Source organism: Leptonychotes weddellii, chromosome 9 (assembly GCF_054177405.1).
Source record: "Leptonychotes weddellii isolate Sample4059 chromosome 9, ASM5417740v2, whole genome shotgun sequence".
Classification (NCBI taxonomy): domain Eukaryota; kingdom Metazoa; phylum Chordata; class Mammalia; order Carnivora; family Phocidae; genus Leptonychotes; species Leptonychotes weddellii.
Window position 1 is genome coordinate 3,358,826 of NC_138377.1, and position 20,259 is coordinate 3,379,084.

At 36.7% G+C, this 20,259-nt stretch overlaps 1 long non-coding RNA gene and 5 other non-coding genes across 6 annotated transcripts in view; all 6 read right to left on the reverse strand.

Moving 5' to 3' along the window:
- Positions 1 to 20,259, reverse strand: part of LOC115938014 (uncharacterized) — a 61,293-nt gene that overhangs the window by 23,712 nt on the left and 17,322 nt on the right. The window contains exons 9-11 of the long non-coding RNA XR_014148288.1: positions 17,426 to 17,526; positions 12,912 to 12,989; positions 119 to 4,572 (exon numbers count right to left, since the gene is read on the reverse strand). This is a non-coding gene — a long non-coding RNA (uncharacterized LOC115938014). The remainder of the gene's footprint in view (positions 1 to 118; positions 4,573 to 12,911; positions 12,990 to 17,425; positions 17,527 to 20,259) is intronic.
- Positions 1,850 to 1,921, reverse strand: LOC115937861 (small nucleolar RNA SNORD113/SNORD114 family). The gene has a single exon (XR_004073085.1). It is a non-coding gene; the product is annotated as a small nucleolar RNA SNORD113/SNORD114 family (small nucleolar RNA).
- LOC115937863 (small nucleolar RNA SNORD113/SNORD114 family) lies at positions 3,751 to 3,822 on the reverse strand. Its single transcript, XR_004073087.1, has one exon. It is a non-coding gene; the product is annotated as a small nucleolar RNA SNORD113/SNORD114 family (small nucleolar RNA).
- Positions 8,887 to 8,958, reverse strand: LOC115937864 (small nucleolar RNA SNORD113/SNORD114 family). Its single transcript, XR_004073088.1, has one exon. It is a non-coding gene; the product is annotated as a small nucleolar RNA SNORD113/SNORD114 family (small nucleolar RNA).
- Positions 12,128 to 12,199, reverse strand: LOC115937869 (small nucleolar RNA SNORD113/SNORD114 family). The gene has a single exon (XR_004073093.1). It is a non-coding gene; the product is annotated as a small nucleolar RNA SNORD113/SNORD114 family (small nucleolar RNA).
- LOC115937862 (small nucleolar RNA SNORD113/SNORD114 family) lies at positions 14,484 to 14,555 on the reverse strand. Its single transcript, XR_004073086.1, has one exon. It is a non-coding gene; the product is annotated as a small nucleolar RNA SNORD113/SNORD114 family (small nucleolar RNA).

The following is a 20,259-nucleotide window of genomic DNA, read 5'->3' on the forward strand; positions in this document are numbered from 1 at the left end:
ACTTCTTAATTAGTCTAGTATTTTACTTTCACATTTAAATACTGTACTAGCCACTGTTGAATACCACATAGGGATAAAAACAATATCTATCAAAAATATCTTTATATTTTAGGGGCACCTGGGTGGCTCAGTCATTAAGCGTCTGCCTTCGGCTAAGGTCATGATCCCAGGGTCCTGGGATAGAGCCCCGCATCGGGCTCCCTGCTCCGCGGGAAGCTTGCTCTCCCTCTCCCACTCCCCCTGCTTGTGTTCCCTCTCTCGCTGTGTCTCTCCCTGTCAAATAAATAAATAAAATCTTTAAAAATATATATCTTTATATTTTAATAGTCCTAACAGAATAAAAGGTAATTTCAACAGATGTTTCTTTTGCAGAATTGAGTACATTTAAATCCTTATTTTACATTCTCTGTGATGACTCATGCCATGACAAATTGAAACCAAAATGAGATGCCACTTCACACAAGTCAGAATGGTTAAAATTAACAAGTCAGGAAAGAACAGATGTTGGTGAGGATGCAGAGAAAGGGGAACCCTCTTACACTGTTGGTGGGAATGCAAACTGGTGCAGCCACTCTGGAAAACAGTATGGAGGTTTCTCAGAAAGTTAAAAATAGAGCTACCCTACGACCCAGGAAAGAGCCCTGATGTCCATCCACAGATGAATGTTTAAAGAAGAGGTGGTATATATGTTTACAATGGAATATTACTCAGCCATCAAAAAGAAAGAAATCTTGCTATTTGCAATAATGTGGATTGAACTAGAGGGTATTATGCTAAGCAAAACTAGTCAGTCAGAGAAAGACAAATGCCATAGGACTCACTCATATGTGGAATTTAAGAAACAAAACACATGAACATAGGTAAAGGGAAGGAAAAATAAAATAAGATGAAAACAGAGAGGGAGACAAACCATAAGAGGCTCTTAACTCTAGGAAACAAAACTGAGGGTTGCAAAAGGGGAGGTGGGGGGGAAGGAGTAACTAGGTGATGGGCATTTAGGAGGGCACTTGATGTAATGAGCACTGGGTGTTATACTCAACTGATGAATCACTAAATTCTACCTCTGAAATGAATAATACAGTGTATGTCAACTAAATTGAATTTAAATAAAGAATTTTTTTACCAAGACTAAAACTAAAACAAAAAATCTGCTACCAGAGGACATTTACCAATGCCTGGAGATATTTTTGACTGTCACAACTGGGGGTGGGGGGTCAATGCTGGCATCTAGGAGATGCCATGAAATTACTAAACATTCTACAAAGTACAGGCAGCCTTCCGGGCAATGAATTATGCAGCCCAAAATGTCAGTAATGAGGGGTTGAGAAAATCCTTCTGCACTCTCTTCAAAATAATTGGTTGAGACATAAATGTATTTATACATTCACTCACAATATCATCAATATCTACAAACATACAAACTGGATTAGAAATTTAAATAGAATTAACAGCTGTTCATATGCTCATTACTCCCAGATATAACCAAACAGATCATATTTTCTTGTTTTCAACAAGCAACCAGCACCTTGAAGATGACAACACAGAACAAAACAACATTGCTTTCCTGGTACTCATCCGGATATGTTCCTTTCCTGAACAGGTATCAGATTTAATCAATATATTATGGAACTGGGTGCTTCAGAAAATATTAATAATAATAAACATATTACACATTCCCATAATTGGGCCACATATGGCACTTTGTCTTTTATTATGTATTTATTTATTCATTTATTAATTCACTTATAGTGCTACAATCCAGACCTATGAACCTTCATAGCTTAAGAACAAAATCCTGAATATTACTAACCTCTGCTGTAAGCTGATTTACTGTATAGTTAACTAGGTCTCTGACCTCAGAGTTATAGGGTTTAATCAAAATCATTGATTCAGACACCCCAGGATACTCATCATTGGTCCAAACTTGCCCCCTGACATTTGAAGAGTAAATGACCTAGATCTTTATCACTGAAAAAATGTTTAAATTAACCATGATACAAACTATAACATTAAAAGCCCTAAAAGTGAACAAAAGTCCCCCACGATTTTTAATAAACCCAGTTGCACTGAGTTGGATTAATTGTACACTTTGGTTGGTTTCCATTATTGGTCCCTGTGTGGCATCTTTTGATTTTATTTAGATATTAAGTATTTATTCTTTGACATAATGCCATAATGAACAAACCACCTAAACCAAGGACATAAATTCTGACTATAATCTACTACAGTTTCTAGGCTCCTTACCCACAAAGGTAAAAACTAAAATCTTTATTACTATTGAATAATTAAATCAGCTATAGTGTTTTTGTTCCATGAATTAAAATACACTTTTTATAAAGAATAGAACAGCATAGGGTGTCTGGGTGGCTCAGTTGGTTAAGCGACTGCCTTCGGCTCAGGTCATGATCCTGGAGTCCCCGGATCGAGTCCCACATCGGGCTCCCTGCTCAGCAGGGAGTCTGCTTCTCCCTCTGACCCTCCTCCCTCTCATGCTCTCTCTCACAAATAAATAAAATCTTAAAAAAAAAAAAAGAATAGAACAGCATAGACTTAATTTTTTTTAATGGACTGGAGTCATGAAGTACTAGACGAATAAACCTTAGTTGCTACCACATTCTCATTATTGACTCAAGAATGACTCTATTTTTGATTGACTTATTTACCATTTAATTTTTAATTTATGTAGTGAACACTGTTAAATCCACCACCCACTAGTTACTAAATAACTAAATGTAACTAGTACTACTATCCATCTATATACTCCCTAACTACATGGTTCACAGCCTCATTGATCTTTTTTAAGGGTCCATACTCATGCATTGCAGGGAGAGCACCATGAGCATTGGTCGAAGATTTACCCTAATTTATACCCTATTTATTGATTCACTCATGTTTCGCTCTTAATTAATCAAAGAATAATTTGATTATTTATTCATTTTTTAAAGAGAAATAGTAAAACCCGCCAGTACTCCAAAACTGAAATACCAGTTCATGCAATTGCTGATACCCACTTTGTCCAAAGTGGGATAAGTCTAGATTTCTTCCTCTTCGTCTAAAATGGTTTAATCATTATATTTGTTTCAAGACAGCTACTCCTCTGCCTTCTTTTAAATAATTAACCAATATATGAACTCATTTGTTCATTAACTTTTAACAATACATTCAAAGTGAAGGCAAACTAGGCACTGGACAAGAACATTGACTAATACTAGTATCTGTCCATATGTTCATTGTCCACAGATATAACCTATTAGACTCTTCTTGTTTTTTTCAAATAATAGTCAGCAAACAGCATTTGTTTGATCATAGCTACGATCATATTCTCAATATTAGTCCATGCTGGGCTTTCTTTCAATTAGGCACTTATTTAAACAATTGTTTTTAGTGTGAAGGATTTGTTCTTTTTCTAAACAGAACCAACAATAGCTACCTACCAGAAATCTGAAACAACATGGATTCTCATGGAATAGGATCCATATTCTTTATGGAAAAAAGTAAGATAGACTTGATCTATTTAGATGATGAAACTCAGAGTTTCAGGACCTAATATAATAATAATTCTTGTTTCATTGCAGATTCACATAGTTAGTCATCATTCATTTACTCATCTTTATTCTTGCATTGCTTTACTTAGGATATGTTTCACAGACATTAAGAACTAAAGCTCAGGAACAGATCATTGACTCCTCCTAACTTTTGCCGTTTAAGTCCCTCTCTCACAGAAGAAATAAACTAGATTTCTTTTTTCTAATGGACCTCAAAGTTATAGAGTTTAATTAAAATCTTTGATTCATACATCTCAGAATACTCATCATTAATCTATACTGAACGTTGTTTTATTCCTTTATTTATGAATTGCTTATTCCTTTATTCACTGATTCACTAATAACAATATAATCCATTCTCATGAATCAAAAAGCCCAAGAACAACATCCTTGAATATCACTAAGAACTGGCTCTATGCCCATTTCCCGCAGACAAGGACATTTTTTGCAATATATATGTATGCTCTTTGCAAATACAAATTAGCTAACATCCTTGCTTCATATCAATTTCATTGGTCCATGCTTGACTCTTTTACATTTAAAGATGATTCAAGAAATAACCATGGGAACTTTAATCTTTCTCCACATCTAGAACATCAACTATTTTGTCCATCTTCTTGTGTGTTCCTTCCTCAAGGAATTCACAGCTTAAATCTTTATCAATGGAGAAGTACTTAAATGTATTGCAATGCAAAAATAAAACACAATGTGGACCAACCCTGAAAACAAATGAAATACCTTGCATCTTTTTTTCTGAATTTCAATAGTACTGAATCAGATTAATCATAAATCTCAATTTGGGTCTGTGCTGGTGTTACTTGGCTTTTTATTTATTAATATATCCATTCATTACTTCGGAAAATTCAAGCAATAGCCATAAAACAACCTCCCAACCAAAGAATATAAACTCTGCTACTTACATCAATTTCTTCTTTCCTTACCCACACGGTTTGTGAAAGCCAAGATCTTTAGCATTAGAAAATGATTAAATCATCTGTGGTGTGTTCACTTGGTGAAAATGCAGACTCTCAAAAGAGAAAGAGCCTACAGTTAGATTTTTTTTAAGCGAAGGTTAGTCTTGCAGTATCAGATCAATCACGAACGTGGGTCATTTTAGAAATGTCATCATTGTCCGTGAATCGCACTCTTATTTATTGACTTACTTAATTTTTCTTTTTAAACAACACAATTAACACCAACATGAGAATATGAACCATTATCTACCATAAATATCTGTCTACCTACTCCCTATCCATAAATTTAACAACTCAGTGGTTGCTTTTAATGGACCTCACTTGTACAAAATTGGATAAACGTAAATCTTTATTTTATTGCATATTCTCACCAATGAAGCACAAATTTTTCTGATTGATGTCTACTGATTCATTTATTTATTCCTGTATATAATTAGGCATAAAATAAATCAATTACTTACCCATTTTTCTAAAGAATTTCCCCATGCAAATTTCCATGTACAACTGAACCTAATAATACACTGTATGTTAACCAACTGTAATGTAAATTAAAACTTAAAAAAAAATTCTATGTGTACTTTACCCAAAGTGGAATGAATTGCAAGTTCTATTTTTTTATCTGGACAACATTTGGGTATAAAAGGAGCAATCATTATCTCTGGTTCATAACACATATTCCTCATTGGCCTTTGCTCAGCCTTCTTTTAAATAATTAACCTATATAGAAATGCACTCCTTCATTCCCTTATGACAATATGTCAGTACCAATGAAAACCAAGACAGGAACGGGAACATTAAATATCCAGTCTACGTGCTCATGGCCCAGAGACATAACTGATTACTAAACCCTCTTTTGATTTTTTTAAAAAAATTACATTAGTGAATACAGTTATATTAACTGTTAACTCTGGTCATATGACACATCCTCAATATGGATTCACATTTGGCCCTCTCTCAATAAGACAATATTTAAACAATTGTTTATTTATGTAAACCCCCTTTTTTTTTTTTTGGTCCTTCTTAACTAAAACCACCAAACAAAGAATGAAAGCAGCAACATGAACTCTTGGGTATTATCTGTCCATACCTGTCCTTATGGAAGAGTTCAGAGCTTTGATTTATCCATGGAACCCAGTGTTTTAAATATACACTAATAATAATCTTTGTTTTATTACATAACTTCATAGTTGGTCCACATGTGGCCGTCCATATCTTTGTTCATTTACACATTTCCTTATCCATTCATAAGTTCATTTCCCAAAGAGTCTACCTTTTCTCTTTTTCGCAGTAGTCCACAGATTTCCAGACAAGGATTAATATAATTTTGTTTGTTTGTTCCATTTTTATTTTTTATTTTTATCTTTTTAAGTTTTTATTTCAATTCCAGTATAGTTAACCTACAGTGTAATATTAGTTTCAGGTGTACAATTTAGTGATTCCAACACTTCTGTACAACACCTGGTGCTCATCACAGGGCCCTCCTTCATCCCCATCACCTGTTCCCCCACCCCACCCCCACCTCCCCTCTGTAGTTAAGAGTCTGTTTCTCAGTTTGCCTCTCTTTTTTCCCTATGCTCATTTTTTGTTTCTTAAATTCCAAATAGGAGTGAAATCAAATGGTATTTCTTTTTCTCTGACTGACTTATTTTGCTTAGCATAATACGCTCTAGCTCCAACCAAGTAATATTCATATATATATATATATATATACCTCTTCTTTATGCATTCATCCATCAGTGGACACTTGGGCTACTTCCATATCTTGGCTACTGTACATAATGCTGCTACAAAAATAGGAGTGCCTGTATCCCTTTAAATTAGTATTTTTCTTATTCTTTGGGTAAATACCTAGTGGTGCAATTGCTGGATTATAGCTCAGTTCTATTTTTAACCTTTTGAGGAGCCTCCACACTGTTTTCCAGAGTGGCTACACTAGTTTGCATCCCACCAACAGTCCAAGAGAGTTCCCCTTTCCCCACATCCTACACAATTTTAGATTCAGACTCAATCCCCACTCCAGGATTCATCATTGTCCCCAGCTTTGCATTCTTTTTCTTCAGTCCTTTATCCTTTTGTTTATTGTTTCATTCACTGTTCCAATATAATATAGTCAATACATATAAATCATAAAAGCTCAAAAATAGTATCTTGAATATTACTAGGATCTATTCATATGTTCATTTCCCATAAAGCTAACACATTAGATCTCTTCTTGCAATGACCTTCAGAGTAGCACACATGTGCTCCCTGAATCATTTGAAGGGATGAATATTAAAATCCACTGTCATGTAAATATAATGTGTGAACATGTATGAAACATCTTCCATCTTTTGTTAAGGAGTCATTAATTGTACAGAATTGAATTAATCATCATTATCTAAGGTTCATAATCTATTCTGATCATAGGTAATATACAGCATTCTTTAATGTTATACTTCTATGTACCTCTTTATTACCTGAAATACTTCAGTGAACACCCTTGAGCAAGTTCCCCTAACCAAGCACATACATTTTGAAAATGTATCTTCATCATTAGATATGATTAAATCAACTATGGTGTCTCAATTCTGAGATAAACATCAGGCTTTTTAAAAATAATGAAAAAAAAAACAAAAAATAATAATAATGATGAAAAAACAATACATTTAGGTATGTTTGTAGAGTTCTAGATTAAACATAAAACTTGCTTCTTTTCATTGGCTCAAGAATATCACTATTGCTTCTTTACTTAAACATTTAATTTTAATTTTAAATAATACAATGAACACCATTGAATCTACCATTCAACCCACAAATAACAACTATGACTATTATAAACATGCCCATGTACTTTACATAGGTAACCTCTACATTGTCCTTTCAATGGATCTTTCTTGTACTGATTGGATAAATTTAAATCCTTGTTTCATGGCGTATTTTTAATAACAACTTGGTTGTCATTAACCATGTCATGTCCATGGTTGACTCTACTTAGTGTATTCATTCGTTCAATTACTCATGGAATAATTTTACCTGTTGTTCATTATATAAAGAAAAGGCAGGGGCACCTGGGTGGCTCAGTTGGTCAAACATCCGACTCTTAATTTCAGCTCAAGTCATGACCTCAGGGTTCTGGGATCGAACCCCACTTCAGGCTCCACACTCAGAGAATTTGTTTTAGGATTTCTCTCTCTCCCTCTCCCTCTTCCCTTCCCCGCACTCACTCTCTCTCTCTCTAAAATAAATGAATAATTTTTTTTAAAAGAAAGAAAAGGCAAAGATGGTAGCTTGAATTATGGCGAGCACCGCATAACATAGAGTTGTCAAAACACTATGATGTACACCTGAAACTAATGCAACATTGTATGTTAACTGTACTTTGATTTAAAAACAAAAAACAAGGGGCGCCTGGGTGGCTCAGTTGGTTGAGCGACTGCCTTCGGCTCAGGTCATGATCCCGGAGTCCTGGGATCGAGTCCCACATCGGGCTCCTGGCTCGGCGGGGAGCCTGCTTCTCCCTCTGACCCTATCCCCTCTCATGCTGTTTCTCTCTCTCTCTCTCTCTCAAATAAATAAATAAATAAAATCTTTAAAATAAAATAAAAACAAAAAACAAGAAAAAAGAAAAGAAAAAGCGAAATGGTAAAATAGGTAGCCCCTCAGAAAGGAAATAACTACTATGTGCATCTGTCTGTGTGTATTATACAAAGCAGGAAAAGCCTAGCTTTTTTTAAATATGCAAACAGTAGTGTAAAACAGGATAATCATTATCCTTATTCCATAATAAGGGTCCTCACTGGTGTATGATTTTCACCTTTTAAATAAAATATGAATCTAGTCATACACTTACAATAACATATAATATGTCATTATTATAATTATAACTCACTGGACAAAACTTTGAATAATATTAACATGTGATCATATGCTCACAGTAAACCATCTTGTTATAGGACCTTTTCTCATCACTGGTCCATAACCTTTTTTTTCAATTAGAGCCTTATTATTTACTTATGCAAACATCTTTCCCTTTTCTTAATAAAATGAACCATCAGCAACCCACCATCAATTCATAATCACAACATCCAATCTTGGGCATACCTTTCCATTTGTTCCCTGCTGAATCGAGTAAAACCTTGACCTACTTATTTTCCTAGACCTCACTGCTTCAGAAAGGTTTCAAAACACACTCTCATAATTGAATGATGTGTGCCTTTCCTTGTCATCATTCATCCCTTCATTTCTTTCCTTAATCAGGTGTTATTTCATTTGTGATTAAAAACATCCCACACCCAAGGAACACAAAGCCTAAGAACAGGATCCTGAATATTCCTTTCTTGCCTCATAAGTACCTTCACCACAGAGGGAATAACTAGACCTCTTCTTGGAATGACCTCAGAGCTACCGAGCTTCATCAAAATCTTTAATTCAGACACCCCAGGGTACTCATCACTGATCCAAACTTGGCAATTTTTTTTAAAGGTTTTATTTATTTATGAGGGAGAGAGAGAGAGCAGGAGCAGGGGGAGGGGCAGAAGCAGGCTCCCCACTGAGCCTAACCAGTGGGGTGGGGGTGGGGCTTGATCCCAGGACTCTGAGATCATGACCTTAGCCAAAGGCAGACGCTTAACTGACTAAGCCACCCAGGTGCCCGTAAACTTGGCATTTTTTTGGGCTTCTTCATTCATATCGTCCTTTCTGCCTCATTTTTACATGCATACATTATACTACAGTCAACAGCCAGGAGTCACAAATGCCAAGAATGAGAGGAATGATTCTTACCAAGGTTAGTCTATCAGCACCTGTCCCATAAAGCTAATACATTTGATGTCTTTTTTCAGTGCACCTCTGGTTGCTCATGGGGATTGGTCGACAGCTGTGCTTCCTATCAACCTCACGTTGATAACAGGTTTTTGCTTGTCTCTTAACTTTACGTGTCCACACTGTAAAGATGGTAAAATGAACGACTGCGAACCATCCTCTTCCCTCACAGCTAGAATAATGTCATTCTCTCCCATCGTCCTATGTTCTCCTCCTTCAACAAGTAAATAACCTTGATCTTTATCAAGGAAGGGATGTTCTTCTAAATATACTTTGGTGCGAAACTAAAATGACATACTATTACGTGGCCTTGAAAATGACTAATCTATGAACCTCGGTTCATAACATATTCATATCCTTGGTCAATGCTTGGTGTTCTTTGATTTTATATATATGTATATACATACATATATATAAAGCCAGTTTTTAAAAATGATTCCTTGGAAATTCATGAACAATCTCGCCAGAGAACAGGGACTTTGGTAGTTATTTATATTGGTCTCTGTGCTTTTTACCCACAGAGGCGACAATGGAGACCTTCACCATTAAAGAATTATTAAGTTGGCTGTGGTGTGTTCATGCTGTAAATGAAAAAGCCAATTCTAAATAGTCTCTATTAGATGTGTCTAAGTGGACGTGAGTTTTACATTGCCAGGTTAATAATAAAGCTGGATCATATCACATTCTCATTATTGGTGCAAAAACTGCACTCCTTTTTATTTATCAGTTCATTTTATTTTTAATTTTTGGCAATGTAAACATCATGGAATCTAAGACTTGACTCGGGAATAAGGCTTATAACTATTATACTCCCTACTCTTAATTAACAGCCTAATAATTATTGTCATGAATTTTATTTATGCAGAATTGTACAGATTTAGAACCTGGCCTCATGGCACATTCTCAACAGTCCTAGCTTTATCACTTACCTATCTAATTGCCCATGGAATAATTTGATCGTCTATTTATTTTTTTAAAAATGGACATAATATATGATAAAGACACATTTCAGAACATAACATTATAAGTAATGCATTATATATAACATAAATATAAAATATGATAAAATTATATATATACTTATATATAATAGTAAACTTTCCAACAGAAACCCAGAACTGAAATACCATCATTACATGAACCTGTCTCTATGTCCTTAACCCAAGTAGGAAGGAACTAGATCCCATTTTCTTTTTTTTTTTTTAAAGATTTTATTTATTTATTTGAGAGAGAGAAAGAATGAGAGACAGAGAGCACGAGAAGGAAGAGGGTCAGAAGGAGAAGCAGACCCCCCGCCGAGCAGGGAGCCCGATGCGGGACTCGATCCCGGGACTCCAGGATCATGACCTGCGCCGAAGGCAGTCGCTTAACCAACTGGGCCACCCAGGCGCCCCCCCATTTTCTTTATATGTGGACATCACATATTGTCCACAGTTGCCTTCTTTTAAGTAATCATTTGAAAATGATCATATTGTGGTGCCTGGGTGGCTTCGTCAGTTAAATGTCTGACTCAATTTCGACTCAGGTCATAATCTCAGGGTCGTGAGACTGAACCGTGCATGGGGCTCCGCCCTGGGGGTGGAGCCTGCTTAAGAGTCTCTCTCTCGGGCGCCTGGGTGGCTCAGTTGGTTAAGCGACTGCCTTCGGCTCAGGTCATGATCCTGGAGTCCCTGGATCGAGTCCCGCATCGGGCTCCCTGCTCGGCGGGGAGTCTGCTTCTCCCTCTGGCCCTCCCCCCTCTCATGTGCTCTCTCTCATTCTCTCTCTCAAATAAATAAATAAAATCTTTAAAAAAAAAAAAAAAAAGAGTCTCTCTCTCCCTCTCCCTCTGCCTTTCCCTCTAAAAAAATGAAATAAGGGCGCCTGGGTGGCTCAGTCGTTAAGCGTCTGCCTTCGGCTCAGGTCATGATTCCAGGGTCCTGGGATCGAGCCCCGCATCGGGCTCCCTGCTCTGTGGGAAGCCTGCTTCTCTCTCTCCCACTCCCCCTGCTTGTGTTCCCTCTCTCGCTGTGTCTCTCTCTGTCAAATAAATAAATAAAATCTTTAAAAAAAAAAGAAAAGAAAAATAATAAATTAAAAAATGAAATAAAATGATCATATTCATTCAATAACTTACCACAATATAGAACTACCTGAGATTCTACAGACCCTATACTCAAACACCTAAACATACTAACAGTTGCCCACACCCACACACTCATTACCCATAGAAATAAATATGTCCCTTTTCATTTTGTGTTTTTAAATAAAATTCAGTGAACACAATTAAATTAATCATGACTGATGTCACACAGCGCATCCTCAACACTGGCCCATTCTTGCTTCTTTGCAATGAGAGAGTTACGTAATCATCGGTTTACGTAAACATTTTTTCCTTCCTCTAAACAAAACCAACAACCAGCAAACTCCCACCAATCCAGCCTGCAGACATGCGCATATAGATACATCTGCGTGTGCTCCTACGTGTCTGGCCGTCCTATGTGCTATAAAGGGAGCAACAGCTTTTACCTATGTATTATATTGAAACTTGGTATTAAATAAATATATTACCAATAATGCTTGTTTCAGGATACACTCTCATAAATGATTCACAGGTGACCTTCTTTGTCTTCATTCACTTACACATTCATTTATTCATGCATTCACTGATTCACTTACATCAATACAATCCATACACAACAATCACTTAAGACCTAAGAACCAGATCCCCAAGGGGCTTGAACTCTATTCCCTTAGAGAAAATGACTAGGTTTCTTTATTTTCTTTCTTTTAAATTTCAATTTCTGTGTGGTTAACCTACAGTATTATATGGACCTCAGAGTTTAGGGTTTAATCAAAATTCTTGATTCATATACCCCAGAACTACTCATCATTGATCCAAGCTCAACATTCTTTTACTTCATTTATTTATACATTGTGTATTGATTGTTTATGCATTATTTATTGATTACTTCATTCATGGCCTAGCTGATTTAAAAAAAGCACTTCCTATGAATCACAAAAACCCAGGAACAAGATCTTTGAATATTGCAGGGAGCTGTTTACAGGCTTCTTTCCCACAGAGCTAGTAAATGAGATCTCTTTTTAATTGGACCTCAGTGTTGCACATATGTGTTAATCAATAAACTTGCTTCATACCCATCCCATGTGTTTGACTGAGCTCTGCTTGCTCATCTTTCACTTAATTTCTTCATATTTTAAAAATAGTACACTCAAGCTACCATTTGACTCTCTCCCTAACTAGGACACTGGCAACACTTTGTATCTTCCCAGGTGCTCCTTCCTCAAAGATTTAACAACCTAGATAGTTATCAATAGAGAATGTTCTTAGAATGTGGTGTAGAAATAAAATGCAATATTAAGGAACTCTGAAAATGGATGCAAACCCCTCAAACTTTCTTTCTAATGGATCTCAGTTAAACTAAAAGGTCCTTGTCTTAATATGTGGTTCATTACACATTCCCAGCTGTGGTCCGAGCCTGGTGTGTCTGATTTCACTTATGTTTACAGTGGCCATTCTTCCTTTGAAACAATCCCACAAAAAACCCACATGAATTACCTCCACACCAAGAACACAAACTCTGTCACTTACATGAGTCACTTTGCTCCTTATCCACAGAAGGGACAGCCAAGAGCTTCCTCATGGGAGAATGAAGAAATCAGATTGAATCTGTGGAGTAAAAAGCAGATTTTAGAAAACTGAAGAAGCAGTACAGATTTAAAATTTTTTTAAAGACACCTTAGTCTTACTGTACTAGATTTATCATAAATCCCTTTTTAATCACATTTCCATTATTAGCCCAAAAACGGCCACCTTTTTATTTACTGATGTCTGTAATTTTTAATGTATGTAATATAATGACAACTGCTAAATCTACATCTTAGTAGAAGAATTAAGAACTATTCCTGTTCCAAATCCTGTGTATTAAACCCTAACCACACAGGTCCGAGCCTAGACTGCCTTTTTTATGGATCTTCCTTGATTAGAATTTGACAAATTTACATTTTCATTTCTTGACATATTCTCATCAATGATCCATGCTTGACTGTACCTTATAAACTTATTCCTTTGTTTGTTTGGTTTTGGCTTATTTGCTCATGGAATGACTTGTTCGTATTTTCTCTTTAAAAAAAAAAAAAATGCAAAATACTATTACAAGTAATTGCCTCTACGCCCTTTACCCAAAGCGGGCAGAGCCCCAAACCAACCGCTTTTACTTATATGGACATCTGAAAGGTAGAGCAAGATTAATAATGAACTTCCTCTAACGATATATTATCCTCATGGATACATAAATGCCCTTTTTTAAATAATCTCTTCCTGGGGCGCCTGGGTGGCTCAGTCGTTAAGCGTCTGCCTTCGGCTCAGGTCATGGTCCTGGGATCCTGGGATCCTGGGATCCCGGGATCCAGCCCTGCCTCTGACTCCCTGCTCAGTGGGAAGCCTGCTTCTCCCTCTCCCACTCCCCATGCTTGTGTTCCTGCTCTCGCTATCTCTCTATCAAATAAATAAATAAATAAATAAATAAAAATAAAAAATAATCTCTTCCTTCATTCACTTATAATATCATCAAAATTTGTGAAACTATATACCTAGACATACCTAAATAATACTAATATTTTCCCATAAACTCAAATACCCACAGAAAAACAGATGTGTTTTTCAAAAATGATACTGATTGAGAATAACTGATCTAATCATAACTCCTCTCACGTAACACATTAACACTGGCCCATGCTTCCTTAATTAAGTATTCTGTAATCAGTATTTCTTATGCTTCCCTTTTTTCCCCCTTTTCTTAATAAAATTCTTAACAAAATTAACAACCACCAACCCAGAAGCAACACTGATGCTTACAGACATCTGCCTACGTGTTTCTGATAAAATATGGTAAAAGCCTTGAACTCTTCACTTCCTGGAACTCAGCTCCTCAGAAACGTTTTAATAATAATTTATTTCTCATTAGATACTCTCATAACTGGCAAATACCTAGCCCTCATTGTCATTATTCATGGATATGTTTCTTTATGTACTCACACAGGGATTCACTAATAAAAGGACCCATACCTAAGATGTACCAAAGCCACAAGCAAGATGCCTGTATTCCTAACTTCTGCGACAATTCATGTCCCGCCAAGACAAGAAATGAGGTTTGTTTTTATGATGGACCTCAGAGTTACAGGGTTTAATCAAAATCCTCGGTTCAGACACCCCAGGGTACTCATCATTGGTCTAGGCTTGGGACTGTTTATTTATCCATTTATACATTTGTTCGTTCATTCATTCATTGACTAAAAATTATTTGATCATATTCATGAATCACAACAAAGCAGGAGAAAGGTAAAAGAATATCACTAACTTCTGTCTTTTGTTTAATTTCTCCCAGAACTAATACACTAGATCTCTTTCTACAATGTACTCACTGTTGCGCATACGGATCCATCATTCTTCATGCAAACCCACACCCATCATAACCATGCGTGGCCCTCTTATTTTAGTCTTTCTTTAATTTGGTCAAATTTCAAATACATAACGAAGGCAATCCAGGAACATCTCATTTTACCTCACCAACCTTTCACCAACAATCTTTACTTGTGTTTCTCTATCAACCTGTTAGACACCCAAATCTTCATCAATGGTGGAATGTGTAAATTGAGAGTGATGGAACATAAAATGAAATATTAAACAAATGTAAAATGAATGAAGAGTCCTCTTTCACCTTTTTTTAAAAAAGACCTTGCTTAATAGGGCCTAATGAAAGGGATGCTTCCTCCCCTCCATTAGGATAAAGTTTTATGGACTGCAGTTGTGGTGACGTATGAATTACAAACTTCAGTCCATGTTACATTATTATCCTTGTACCATGCATGGACTATTATTTATTTTTCATTTTTAAAGTAAATAATATAATAATGTAATGAATATTGACAAAACCACTATTCAGCCCTCCACCTATGACTTGGACAGTACATTTTTTATCTTCTCCCACCAAGATACAAAGATCTTCAGTGTTAGAGAAATGTTCACATAAACTGTGGAACACCCAGACAAGGTAATATAAACAATTGATAAAATAAATTAATAAGCCTATGTCTTTCCTCCATGAACCTAAGACTTTTTTGCCCGTGAATCTCAGTTGTACAGAACTGAATTAATTATAATCTTTGTTTCATGAGACACTCTCATCTCTAGCCTATAACTAATCCTCTATTATTAATTTGTGTATTATTGATTTATATAATTATTTATTCATATTTAATATTCAAAAAACTCCCATTACCCAACTACCCAACACAACTGACTAAGAGAGGAGCCATTAGTCACACATGACTATTTAAATTTAAAATTTAATAAAAATCAATTAAAAATTCAGTTCCTCATACACACTAGCCACATTTCATGTGCTCAAGAGTCACACGTAGCTAGTGGCTACCATATTGGACAGAACAAATTATATAAAACACATCCATCACTGCAGAGAACCCTATTGGGCAACACTAATGAATACTCTTTATCTTCACGGAGTAGTCTAGAACTTTTTCTAACGAAGCTAAATAGGATTAATTATAGTTCTTGATCACTGGTCCATGCTGATTCTTTCTTGTTTGATTTGGTCATTTCTAAAGAAGTTTTAATGAGCACCCATAAATTCAATCTCTTACTCTTACAGGAAGAACACTGACATTATCTTTCTTCTCCCTTTGTGCTCCTTGCTCAGCATTAGCATCTTAGATCTTTATCCATGGAGAATTGTTTAAATAAACTATGTATATATACACAGTGAAATAATTCAAAGTAGCTGGTAAAAGGAATGAAACAGACTAGATTATTTTGATAGAGGTCAAAAGCGCAGAACTGAATTAACTGTAATCATTGGGCCCTTCTCATCACCAGTCCATGTTTTGGCCTTTCCTGTATTTTATGCATTTATGTAATTATTTATTTGTTTTTAGTACTAAAATCAACATCCAACACACCATCATGCAAAAACAACAGTATTGACTACTCCTTAACCAATACATTTTTTTGAATGGAACTTAGATGTACAGAATTAGAATAATCTTAATCCTGGGATCATGAGATATTATCATCATAGGACCATGTTTGCCATCTCTTGTTTTATTCCTTAATTTGTTCACTCATGTATTTACTTAGTTATGAACACCCTTGAACAACTTCCCAGCAAAGATTTAAGAACATCAACTATTACTTACATTTTCTTTACGTACCTTATCCGTCCAAATAAGATTCAACATCCTCATAAATATTGCACGATTAAATGAACTATGGTGTGTCCATTTTGTGCAACAGAAGGCAACTGTTTAAAAACTGAACACCCTGGATCATTTTCAATGGCTTTCACTTGTGTGGAATTAAAATAATGAGCCTCAGTTTATGAATCATTACTCTCATTGGTCTACACTTGGCCTTTTTTAATTTTATCTATTCCTTTCAAAAAACTGTAAAAGAATACCTATGAATCTTACCCAACAAACAGAAAAGTACCATTATCTGTCTCTCTGAGCATCACTTTTGCCAAGTTAACACCCAAATTTATCAATGCAGAAGTGCCTATATAAACCATAGTGTATAAATTAATAGTAAAATACTTTTAAAATAAAATAGCTTAGATTTTTTTAATGTCCTTCAAATTTGCAGGATTATGTAATCATAAATCATAAATCTTGTCTTCATTAGTCCATGCTTAATCTTTTTTTATTTTATGTACACATTCATTTATTTTTAATAAATCAATAAACAGGAACTCACCACTCAACCCAAGAGTAAGAAAAAGTAACAATTATATCTATATAAAGAGATATACATGTTATATACATGTTATATACATGTATACAATTAATATATATGAATGTAATTGTTTTTATTTGCTCATCTCCTACACAGAGAGCAACCTAGTTATATTATTTTTTAACTTGGTGACAGTTATGCCAGATGAGATTCATCACCTTGGTTCATGACGCAGTCTCCTCATTGGTCTATGCTTGACCATCTTTGATTTTATTTGTGCCTGTTCATGTTTAATAATGCATACACACACACACACCCATCAGCCAACCAGCCAACCTTAGAACAGTAACACTAACCATCACTCACGTTGGTTGGTCCATGGCTCATTTTCCACAGAGTTCACAGCCAAGATCTTCATCAACAAGAGTGTCATTAGACCCACCCTGGGGCCTCCATTCTGTGGAACACAAGGCACGTATTAAAAAGGATGAAACAACCAGGTATTCTTTAATGGCTGTTGGATGAGCAGCTCAAGATGAATCACAATTTGGTTCATGACACACTCTCACCATTGGCCTTTCACTTAATAATCTTATTATAATAAACATGCATGACCTAATCAAAAACAAGAATAACAGCCATTTTAAGCATCTGTCTCTATGCTTCTTACCCACAAAGGAACCAGCCCAGATCTTCTTCCTAATGGACTCAGGTATGCAGAATTGAGGTAATAACAATCTTTGATTCCAGGTATAATCACATCATTGTTTCCTACATGTCCCTTTTACTGTTTTTACTTATTTTTTTAAATATAATAAACACATAAGGTCAGCACTAACGCAGAACAAAAATATCAATCAGCACTTATATTAGTACTTCTATTCCAATGCTTCTTATCCACAGAGATAAGAGCTTTGTTTTGTTTTATGGTTTTAAATGGTCCACAATTGTACATAAGTGTATTAATCTTAATCCATAATTCATAAAACATTATCTTTGGTGCTTCATTATCAGCCCTCTTTCATTCTGTCGTTTATTTTATTTACTCATCTAATCCATTTTTTTAAATTTTTCATTTAAATTCAATTAGCCAACATACAGTACATCATTAGTTTCACATGTAGTGTTCAATAATTTATCAGTTGCGTATTACACCCAATGATCATCACGTGCCGTCCTTAATGCCCATCACCCAATTACCCTGTCCCCACAGCCCCGCCTCCCCCAGCAACCCTCAGTTTGTTACTCATCTAATTCATATTTAACTATACAGCAAATACACTCAAAGCCACCATCCAGCCCCAGACCAATGACCATCTATATAACTGTTGATATGCTTCCTACTCACCATCCCAACACCTTGAATTCATTGGGCTTTGTTTCTGTTTGTTTTGTTTTGTTTTTTTAATAACTACAGTTGGATACAACAGATTACTCATAACCCTTGTTTAAAAACACATCCTCATCACTGGTCCATGCTTGGACCTCTTTAATTTTATTTATGCATTCATTAATTTTTAACTATTCAGTAAAACCCATTAAGCCCCGCCTACACCCATCTACAGTTGCCTTCCCCACAAAGATCTTACATGTCCTGTGAAAAACCCCCATGTGCCCATTCTATGGAACATAAAGCCCCATTAAAAGGAAGAAAATAGCCTAGACCTTTTTTGTTTGTTAATGTCAGGTAAGCAGACCTGGATTAATCATAATCTTTTGTCCAGAACACATTCTCACAATGACTGTATTCAAGGCCTTTATTACATTATTTCTTGACTCTTTATTCTTTTTAATAATAAAATTAATAACCACAAACCACTCCGATCTCTTTATAGCCCTTGGTTGTGGAGAATTAATCACGATCCTTGGTTCAGGTCACTTCTGGCCACTGCCCCAGGGTTGCCCCTCTCTTAGTTTACGGATTCTTAAAGCCTATACAACAACCATGCGTGGCCCCCACCTCCACTCCCCCTGCTCTTAGCCCCTTGCTGCCCTCTGCCTTCAATGGTCGCTCCCAAATCTCCCGAATACCCTCCCCTTCCCCTTTTATATATATATAAATCACGTATGTGATTTATATATTACATATATACAAAAATCACACGTGTGGATTCTTTACAAATATTTTCGAAGGGCCACTGGCTTGCAGTGCCTCTGCAGGGCTCTGTCAAGGGGGAGCATGAATCCATGTGACTCACTGAAGAGCACACCCGCCAGGGGACGGTACAAGGACTCAAACGGAGATCCTTGAACTGTGTGCCATCTTCACTTTGCCTGACTATGTGCTCACAGCCATAAGACACCGCTCCCAATGGTTAGGGCACATGGGCTCAACACCACACTGCCTGCCTCCAAATCCAGCCTCAAACCCTGACAAGCTGGGCAGCCTCAGGAAAGTTAGCGAACCTCTATGTGCCTGTTTCCCCATCTGTAAGATAGTCGCAGCACTAGTCCCTAAGCAGAATTAGCCATTATTTTCCCACCAAAGGCAAGCAGGTAAAGTCTCCCACCCCCACCCTGTCTCTGAGCCCTCACCCAAATCTTTCTTCCCTCTGCAGCAGCGCCCGAGCTGTGGTGCTAGACAGACAGACAGACCAGGTTCCACCCCAGCAGGCACTCATGAGCTGTGTAACTGCAGAGACGTGACCTGGCCTCTCTGTCTTGTGCCCCGACTTGTGCGATTTGTAGACTGAGGACAGCAGCACCCTCATGGGTCCAGCGTGAGGGTGCAGTGAACTACCGACAGTTCCTCAAGCAGCTCCCACCCTGCACACCACCCCCTCCCCGGCCCACCCGCCCACCCAGCTGGCCAAACAGCTCCCAGTCTGATCAGAGAAACGAATTATCTCGATGCTCAGGCCAAGCCGAGGGTTTCGGGAAGGATGGGCCTCGGGCAGGAAATTGTTGGGATCTGTTCTTTTTTGGACACGGCATCAAAGCTTAAACAAGTGCCCTGGAAAACAGAAATCCAACTAAGGGATGCGCTTTAGAAAACTAAAATTCATTTCATGAAATGGGGCTGCCCTCGGGGGAGTCTATGCCAGGAGATTCTTGATGATCAAGTCGTTTCCCAGAAACTACAAATGCCTCTACTCTGACCCTTACTGACAATATAGCCAGTTTCCCCCCTACCCTCCCAGACTGTCCTGGTAGGTGCCCAGCACACTGACCACGGTACAACTCTTGAGAC